Raw genomic sequence first — 10951 nt, 5'->3', positions numbered from 1 at the left:
TAACAGACATCCAAATACAAGAAGTACAGAGAGCACCAAACAAGATAAACCCAAAGAGGCCCACAACAAGACACATTATAATTATATATATAATGTCAAGAGTTAAAGATAAAGACTCCTAAAGGTGCAAGGGAAAGGCAACAAGTTATATACAAAGGAAACCCCAAGGCTATCAGCTGACTTCTCAGCAGAAACATTACAGGCCAGAAGGGAGTGGCATAATATATTTAAAGTGCTGAAAGGAAAAAAACCTACAGCCAAGAATACTCTACCTAGTAAGGTTATCATTCAGAATGGAAGGAGAGATAAAGAGTTTTTCACACAAGCAAAAACTAAACAAGTGTATCATCAAGAAACCAGCCTTACAAGAAATGCTAAAGGGACTTATTTAAGTGGAAAAGAAAAGACCACAAATGGGAATAAGAAAATTATCCAAAAAAACAAAAAACAATAAAATCACTGGTAAAGGCAAATATACAGCAAAGATAGCAGATCAACCACCTATGAAGCTAATATGAAGGTCAAAAGACAAAATCACTAAAATTATCCATTTCCACGAGAGGGTAATGGATACACACGCATAAAAAAGAGGTTAAATACAATATCAAAAACATAAAATGTGGGAAGAGGGGAGTAAAAGAGTAAAGCTTTTAGCAAGAGGTCAAACTTAAGAGACCATCAACTTAAAATAGATTGCTACACATGTAACTTATTATATATGAGCCTCATGGTAATCACAAACCAGAAACCTATAATAAATACATAAAAAAAATAATAGGAAGGAACCCAAACGTAATACTAAGGTGAGCCACCAGACCGCATGGGAAGAGAGCAAAAAAGTAAGGAAGAGAGAAGAACTGCTAAAACACTCAGGAAAAAAAGTAATAAAATGGTAATAAATACATACTTATCAATAGCTACTTTAAATGTCAGTAGACTAACTGCTCCAATAAAAAGATATAGGGTGGCTTATTGGAGGGAAAAAAAAGACCCATATATATGCTGCATACAAGAGACATACTTCAGACATAAAGACACCCACAAATTCAAAGTGCAGGGATGGAAAAAGATATTCCATGCAAATGGCAATGAAAAGAAAGCTGGGGTAGAACTACTTAGACAAAATAGACTTTGAAACAAAAACTGTAACAAGAGACAAAGAAGGGCACTACATAATGATAAAGGGAATAATCTAACAAGAAGATATAATTCTTATAAATATCTATGCTCCCAGCATAGGAGCACCTAAATATACAAAGCAATTATTAACAGACATAAAAGGAGAAATAGACAGTAATGCAATAATAGTAGGGAACTTTAACACTCCACTCACACCAATGGATGGAGCATCCAAACAGAAGATCAACAAGGAAATATTGGCCTTAAATGACACATTAGACCAGATGGACTTAGTAGATATATACAGAATGTTCCATACAAATACCACAGAATACACATTCTTTTCAAATACACGTGGAATATTTTCCAGGATAGATCACGTATTAGGCCATAAAACAAGTCTCAATAAATTTAAGAAGACTGAAATAATACCAAGCATCTTTTCTGACCACAACTATATGAAACTAGAAATCAACTACAAGAAGAAAATTGGAAAAGCCACAAATATGTGGAGATTAAACAAAATGCTACTGAACAATGATTGGGTCAATGAAGAAATCAAGGAGAAATCAAAAAATACCTGGAGACAAATGAATATGAAAATATGACATGCCAAAAATTATGAGATGCAGCAAAAGTGGTTCTAAGAGAGAAGTTTATAGCAATATATGCCTAACTCAACAACAACAAAAATCTCCAAGAAATGATCTAACAGTGCAATTATAGGAGCTAGAAAAAGAAGAACAAACAAAACCCAAAATCAGTAGAAGGAAGGAAATAATAAAAATAAAAGCAGACATAAATGACACAGGGAGGAAAAAATAGTAAAAATCAATGAAACAATGAACTGGTTCTTTGAAAAGATAAACAAAATTGTCAAACCTTTAGCTAGGCTCACCAAGAAAAAAGAGAGAAAGCTCAAATAAATAGAATCAGAAATGAAAAAGGAGAAGTTACAACAGACACCTCAGAAGTACAAAAGATTATAAGAGACTACTATGACAAGCTATACACCAGCAAATTGACTAATCAGGAAGAAATGTATAAATTCTTAGAATCATACAAACTTCCAAAACTGAATCAAGAAGTAGAGAATTTGAATAGACCATTCACCAGTAAGGAGATCAAAACACGAATCAAAAACCTCCCAAAAAATAAAAATCCAGGACCAGACAGCTTCCCTGGTGAATTCTACCAAACAGTCAAAGAAGACTTAATATATATCCTTCTCAAACTCTTTCAAAAAGTTGAAGAGGAGAGGAACTTCCTAATTCACTCTACAAGGCCAACATTACCCTGATACCAAAACCAAAGACAACACGAAAAAATAAAATTACAAGCCAATATCATTGATGAACATCAACGCAAAAATCTTCAACAAAATACTAGCAAATTGAATACAACAATACATTAAAAAGATCATATACCATCATCAAGTGGGATTTACTCCAGGGATGTAGGGATAGTTCAATATCCACAAATCAATCAACATGATACGTCACATTAACAAAATGAAGAATTAAAACCACATGATATTTTCAATAGATGCAGAGAAAGCACTTGACAAGATACAGTATCCATTTATGATAAAAACCCTGAATAAAATGGGGATAGAAGGGAAGTACCTCAAGATAATAATAGCCATATATGACAAGCCCACAGCTAATATCATACTCAACTGAGAAAAACTGAAAGCTATCCCTCTAAGCAGAAGAACCAGACAAGGATACCCCCTTTTGCCACTCTTATTTAACGTAGTATTGGAAGTCCTAGCCAGAGCAATCAGCCAAGAAAAAGAAATAAAAGGGATCCAAATTGGAAAGGAAGAAGTGAAGCTGTCACAATTTGCAGATGACATGATTTTACGTATAGAAAACCCTAAAGAATCCACCAAAAAACTTTTAGAAATAATAAATGAATAGGGTAAGGTTGCAAGATACAAAATCAACATACAAAAATCAGTTGCATTTCTATACACTAACAACGAAGTAGCAGAATGAGAAATGAAGACTGCTATCCCATTTACACTTGCTGAAAAAAGAATAAAATACCTAGGAATAAATTTAACCAAAGAGGTGAGAGACCTGTACACTGAAAACTATGAAACATTCTTGAAAGAAATTGAAAAAGGCACAAGGAAATGGAAAGATATTCCACGTTCTTGGATTGGCAGAATTAACATAGTTAAAATGTCCATACATTCTAAAGCAATTTACAGATTCAGTGCAATCCCTATCAAAATTCCAACATTTTCATAGAAATAGAACAAAGAATCCTAAAATTTATATGGAACAACAAAAGACCTCAAAGAGCCAAAGCAATCCTGAGAAAAAATAACAAAGCTGGGGATATCACACTCCCTGATTTTGAAATATACTGCAAAGCTATAGTAATCAAAACAGCACAATACTCATACAAAAACAGACACAGAGATCAATGGAACAGAATTGAGAGCCCAGAAACAAAACCACCCATATACAGACAACTAATTTTCAACAAGGGAGCCAAGAATGTACAATGGAGAAAGGAAAGTCTCTTCAATAAACGGTTTTGGGAAAACTGGACAGCCACGTGCAAAAGAATGAAAGTAGACCATTCTCTTCCACCATAAACAAATATTAACTCAAAATGGATTAAAGACAAATATAAGACCTGAAACCATAAAAATTCTAGAAGAAAACATAGGCAGTACGCTTTTTTTTTTTTTTAAGATTTTATTTTTCCTTTTTCTCCCCAAAGCCCCCTGGTACATAGTTGTGTATTTTTAGTTGTGAGTCCTAGTTGTGGCATGTGGAATGCCGCCTCAGTATGGCTTGATGAGCAGTGCCACATCTGTGCCCAGGATCTGAACCAGTGAAACCCTGGGCCGCCGAAGCAGAGCATGCAAACTTAACCACTCAGCCATGGGGTCAGCCCTGGCAGTATGCTCTTTGACATCAGTCTTAACAGCATATTTTCAAGTACCAGGTCTGACCAGGTAAGGGAAACAATAGAAAAAATAAACAGGTAGGACTACATCAAACTAAAAAGCTTCTGCACAGCAAAGGAACCCATCAACAAAACAAAAAGACAGCCTAACAATTCAGAGAAGATATTTGCAAACCACATATTTGACAAGGGGTTAATTTCCAAAATATATAAAGAGCTCATACATCTCAACAACAACAAAAACTAACAACCCAATTAAAAAATGGGCAGAAGATCTGAACAGAGATTTTTTTCAAAGAAGATATACAGATGGCCAACAGTCACATGAAAAGATGTTCAACATCAGTAATTATTAGGGAAATGCACATCAAAACTACAATGAGATATCACCTCACACCTGTCAGAATGGCTATAATTAACAAGACAAGAAATAACAACTGTTGGAGAAGATGTGGAGAAAAAGGAACTCTTATACACTGATGGTGGGAGTGCAAACTGGTGCAGCCACTATGGAAAACAGTATGGAGATTCCTCAAAAGATTAAGAATAGATCTACCCTATGATCCAGCTATTCCACTGCTGAGTATTTACCCAAGGAACATGCAAACACGAATGTGTAAAGATATATGCACCCCTATATTCTTTGTGGCATTATTCACAATAGCCAAGACTTGGAAGCAACCTAGGTGCCCATCAAGGGACAAATGGTTAAAGAAGATGTGGTGTATATATACACAATGGAATACTACTCAGCCATAAAAAAGATGAATTCTTGCCATTTGCAAAAGCATGGATGGAACTTGAGGGTGTTATGCTAAGCAAAATAAGTCAGAGAGAGAAAGTCAAATACCACGTGATCTCACTCCTAAGTAGAAGATAAAACAAGAGCAAACAAACACAGACAGACAGAGATTGGTGGCTACCATAGGGGAAGGGGGGAGGGAGGCAGAAGGAGGGCGAAAGGGGTTATTTGCACATGTGTATGGTGATCGATGAGAATTAGTTTTTGGGTGGTGAACAGGATATAATCTACACAGAAATTGAAATATATATGATGTACACCTGAAATTTATATAATGTTATAAACCAATGTTACCTCAATAAAAATAAATAAATAAATAAAGGGAGGGTTTAATATCTTTAAAAAAAAAAAAAAAAAAAAAGAGGGGCTGGCCCCGTGGCAGAGTGGTTAAGTTCGCGCGCTCCGCTGCAGGCGGCCCAGTGTTTCGTTGGTTCGAGTCCTGGGCACGGACATGGCACTGCTCAACAAGCCACGCTGAGGCAGCATCCCACATGCCGCAACTAAAAGGACCCACAACAAAGAATACACAACTATGTACCGGGGGGCTTTGGGGAGAAAAAGGAAAAAAGTAAAATCTTTAAAAAAAAAAAAAAAGGAAAGGGTTTCTGGCTTGGTTGGGTCTGAAGTCAGGAGAATATAGCTAAAACTGGAAGATGGGACTCTGGCAGCACATGACATTTTGTGGGGAAATCCTACAATTAAATTATCACCTGTGATCTCTCGAAATAAAATGTCCTTGAAAAGTAAAGCTTTGGGAAGCCACATGGCCATTATCTTGAACAGTATGATGGGCATGAAGAATTCAAGGATTCTTGGTGTGGTGGAATGGATCATGGTCTCCACCTCTTTGTTGCTCTCTAAAAGGATTACACATCCTTGCCACAATTTAAAAAACAAAAAGAAAAAGATGACATATCCATCCTTAGCCTGTAACTTCAAGGTGCCTCCCAATAAGGTAACTTCATCACCATCACCACCACCACCTGCCCCACAGATGGTCTGGCCCAAAGGACAGATCTGAGGACAGAGAGTATGAACAACTCTAAAGAGTTTTGCTGTAAAGGGGAACAGAGAAATAGCACTAACTAGAGGGTCATTCTCGTGCCCACTGTGCTTTGGGAACCACTGAGATAGATTGAACTCCACTTACTCTCAATTCCTGATATTCCTTCCATGGGGAAGGAGTCCACTAGTGTAACACTCCGGGCCTTTCTCCATCCTCTTCACTCCCTTGTTTGCTGGGGAAGAGGGAGACCTCTGATTAGAAAACATGGGAGCAGCAACGGTGTGCTGGTAATCAACAACCAGCTCTCTGGGGCACAAGCCTTGATTGGCCGTGTTTGATGATGTCCATGGTGTAGAACCTCCCATCTCACGCAGGCTGGTTCCAAGCTGCCAGCATGAAGTCACTGACTGCAGAGTCAGGAAGAGATGCACACAAGCCTATGGGAGCCAACTCCAGCACGCCGTGAGAGCCAGACCTGCACCAGCGTAGCACAGCCCGGCTGCCCTTTCTCCTTGGGATCTGAGTGCCCACAGGAAATCCATGTGCTGTCCCTCTATCCACACCGAAGGCTCTCCGGGGACGGGCACAATTGTGTGGAGGCCCATAGCGGCGCAGCACTGCCTGTGGTTGGGTGAGGGAGCGTTTCTAATTCTAGGTGGGGTTCAGTATTAGGAAACCCACTTGCCCACAGATAAAAGCCACAATCTCTAAAATCAACTTTTGACATCGTGCTCTTCCGTTTGCCTACTTGTCTTATTTCTTGACTGGTGCAGAACTTGGCAGGAAAGAAGAGTGATATTTTATTGGGCTCTTCACATTCCAACAAAAGGAACAAAAGTCTATCTATGGATGTGAGGGCATTAGAATCCTTCCGCTTCCAAATTAACTTTGACATCTCTAGCAGTAAACAGGCATACATGGAAAATCCTCAACTTTGCTGAGAGGATTTACCCTGCAGCATTATAACAACCTCTGTAGCTTCCATACCTCTGTTTGTGGCTTTAAGGATTAAATGAGACAGTGCATGGAAGGATCTAGGAGAGGCCTGACCCACATAATAAATGCTCAATAAACGTTTGCTGGATTTTCATCTAAATCTTGCCTGAAAGGACCCATGTTGTTTTTCTGTTTTTGTTTTCAAGTTGTGGAAGAGAAATGAAGCAACTGTTTCCTATCTTTTCAAGTTGACATCTCATGTGGTAGCCCCACTGAACAAGCCACCAATCTTAGGCCTTTGGGCATTGCTCTCAAGACTCCCAAAGAACTCAAATGCTATCTGGGATTTAGGTTCTAAAGTCATCGGGCAAGTTACACGACCGTGGACGAGACTTCACTCTGTGCTGGGTAGAAAGCTGGATAGTAAGAAACTGCATAACAACCCCGCCGTATTCAGTGTGCACTTTCACAGCATCAGTATCAGTGAGGACTGGCACTTTTAGGTAAATGGCACTTGAAGGCAGCTGCCTGTTTCCCATGAAGGAGCCAGTGCTGTCATTACACCAGTAACCTTCAAATTGAAACTGGCACCAAGTCCATCTTTCCATGGAACACCCTGTGCCCTGGCTGTTTCCTAGAGCAGTCTCGATTCCCTAATACTCCTCAGTTTTCTGTGTTCTGTCCTCTACTGCTCTATTTATTTAAAAAAAAAAAACAAGTTCCAAAATGTACGCCTTCCCACCCCCAACAATCTGCCTCCATTAATATTGGACTTGATTATTTAAATTTAATTTGTTAGAACTTCAGTATTTAAGTTTTCAGGATTGGCCTTTTGATCAAGAATCAAAGTTACTATCAGTTGTTCAGAGTTCAAATTGTTCACACTATTGAATTTCTTAACACACAATACTACTTTTTCTTTTTAAAAATGCAACGTAAAAAAATTGTCTCTGAGAAAATCCATACATTGGCTGTGTCCCCAACTTAATGTGTCCCTGATTCTTCTATTTCTGTTGGTGTCAGCAGCATGATGAATTTCATAAGTGCTGAGAAGAATGCAAGACACGGGGGATCAGTACATATTTTTTGGGGTAGATAAATGAAGAAATGGGCAGCCGAACGAGCTACATGAACAGATTTGGGCACCATCCTGGTTCCCTCATCCCCACTTCCCATATTCAGACCTGGGAAAATATGTGGGGATCCCATTTACCTCCAGACAACTGCAAACTAATATAAACACTACATTTTCCCCTTTTACCCTTTCTTCCCCTCTCCCAGTACCATTCCAGTACAGTCAAGAGTGAGTGTGACCTCACTCAAGAAAAATATTTAGGAAAATATGTATAAATAAACATAGCTTACTACTTGAGACAGTGTATGTTTCATTATGCAAGTGACTGGCACGTGTTGCAAATGAGAGTAACCCAAATGTAAATAAGGATCCATGTGGTCCTTGGCAATGTCTTTGTCACAGACCCCGTCTTGTGATGCTAACAATGCTGGTGATGTTTCCGAACACTGACTCCACGTCAGGCCCTCTGCTAATCACTTTACATGGATTAACAATTTGATTCTCACACTTCTCTCAGAAGTAACAACTATTTTTTTCTGGACTCTTATTTCTTTACTTGTAAAATGGAAATAATGTTTGCTCCTACATAATATATCGTGGAAATTCAATGAACTAATGCATGTCATGTAGTAAGAACTCAATACATATTAGTTCTCAATATTGTCTCATTGTTACTCTCTCCATTTTACAAATTAGGAAAGTGAGACACAGGGAAGTTAAGTAAATTGCCCCAGATACATAGCCAATAAGTGGCAACGCCAGGATATAAACTCCCTGCTATTATGAAGAGTCTGTTGAATCTTGAAAGATTAAGGATTAAGGCAAGTAAAATATGGGTTACTCCCACCAGCAAGAAAGGGGAAAAAATTAAGCTGCTATTAGAAGTTGAATCCACTAGGGGTCAGTAGACACACGCATTACATAGGCATGACGCTGGGCGATAAAATTATTTTTAAGACGTTAAACAGTGCCAGTTTTATTGCAGATTTTATGCCGATTATTAAGGAAGAAATTGATCCAAACTACTTTCCTATTTTCCTATTACGTTAAAGTACAGAAGATTGCTGTGAGGAATAAATATATGTAAAAGAGACTAGTAAACTGTCAGGCAAATGAAAGGACTTTCTTCTATCAGCGTTCAATAAACCGTTGTTATTCACGCCTATGACCCTGACAGTGCCCCAGGCTGGGAGTCAGGCTGTGCCAGGCACGACGCTCACTGAACAATGGGAGACAAGGACCCACCACACCACTGTACCACTCTCCGCTCACCCTTACTCTGTGTGAAAAGATGATAGCAATGGTCCAGGCACATGATGGTGGGGGCAACAGAGAGGGAAAGAAGCGGATGGGTTCAGTATATATTTGGGTCAACTGGATGAAACTGAGTTTGGAAAACAGTGTGATAAGTGCCCTAGCAGAGCCGATATGCCAGGTGGACAGAGGGAGTGACCGATTCTGCCTGGAGATGACACTAGAACTCAGCCTTTAAAGATGAAAAAGAGCTTGCCAGGCTGAGGGAGGGAAGTGGCAAAATATTCCGAGAAGAAGAAATATTCTGGGCAAAGTTTCCAGACCACGGAAGGTCCTTGCGCCTTTGAGAATAAGAGGATACCCAGAAAGGCCTGTGGGATGGCCTGGAGGGGAAGGGGGAGAGATATTCATCTCCCCCAACCCCCCATCCAGCCCCAAGTAAGAATATAAACGCCCAAGACAGGTGGGAGAAAAATATTCGTCCTGTAAAAAAGGTTTTTATATTTCTGATTACCAAAGTCTCATAAACATTTTTAGGAAATGTATGAAGAATATACATTTCATCACACACAGAAGAACAGTATTTCCTTATTGTCTCTTTTATAAATACATTATTATATTTATATGTATGTGTGTGTATATATACACACACACACATAACACATATATACACATATATATGGGATAATTCTGTATATAATTTTGTATTTTTGCTTTCTGAAATAGACCATGCACATTTTCCGATTAAATTGGAGTCTTCAAAAGCATGATTTTTATGATTATATCTAATATTCCTGTATAGCTGATTCATCATTTTTAAGTATTCTTTTATTGTTGGACATTACTTTGCTCCCAATTTCCCTTTACTGTAAGCAGCTTTGATGTACCTTCTTTTATGTAAGTCTCAACATTTCTTGTTATTTCCTTAACATAAATCTCTAAAGTTGAACCTCTCGGTCCAGGATATGAGCACTGCTAAATGCTGTTGATTCAAATTGCCAAGTTGCTTTCTAGAAAGGCTTATTAAGTGAAGCTCCCAAGCAAAGATGAGCATATCCATTTCACCATACGCACGCCAAGGCTGAGTGTTATCACATTTGATACCTTTGTCACTCAAAAAAAAGAATTTATCAGGGGGCAGGCCCTGTGGCCTAATGGTTAAGCACAGCATGCTCTGCTTCAGTGGCCTGGGTTTGGTTCCCAGACACGGACCTACACCACTCATCGGCAGCTATGCTGTGGCTGTGACCCACATACAAAATAGAGGAAGATTGGTGCAGATATTAGCTCAGGGCAAATCCTCCCTAAGCAAGGAGGAAGATCGGCAACAGATGTTAGCTCAGGGCCAATCTTCCTCACAGGAAAAAAGAAAAAAAAAGGAAGAGAGATAAGAAGTGTTGGCAAAGATGCAGAGAAAAGGGAACCCTGTACACTGTTGATAGGACTGTTAATTAGTATAGCCATTTTGGGAAAGAGTATGAAGAGTCCTCTAAAAATTAAAAATAGAACTACCATATGATCTAGCAATTCCACTTCCGGGTATATCCAAAGGAAATGAAATCAGTATCCCAAAGAGATGCCTGCACTCCCATGTTCATTGCAGCATTATTCACAATAGCCAAGATATGGAAACAATCCAAGTATTATCAATGAATGAATGCATAAAGAAGAAAAGATATATAATAGTATTATATATAGTATATATAATATATATTATAATTTTCCATTATAGACGTATTATATAATATTATACTAATATACATTACATATCTATTATTATGTATATGTAATATATCTATAATGGAATATTATTCAGCCATGAAAAAGAAGG

The sequence above is a fragment of the Equus caballus genome, chromosome 28 (genome assembly GCF_041296265.1).
Source record: "Equus caballus isolate H_3958 breed thoroughbred chromosome 28, TB-T2T, whole genome shotgun sequence".
NCBI lineage: Eukaryota > Metazoa > Chordata > Mammalia > Perissodactyla > Equidae > Equus > Equus caballus.
The sequence above is the reverse complement of the archived record's forward strand: the minus strand, read 5'-3'. Positions refer to the sequence as shown.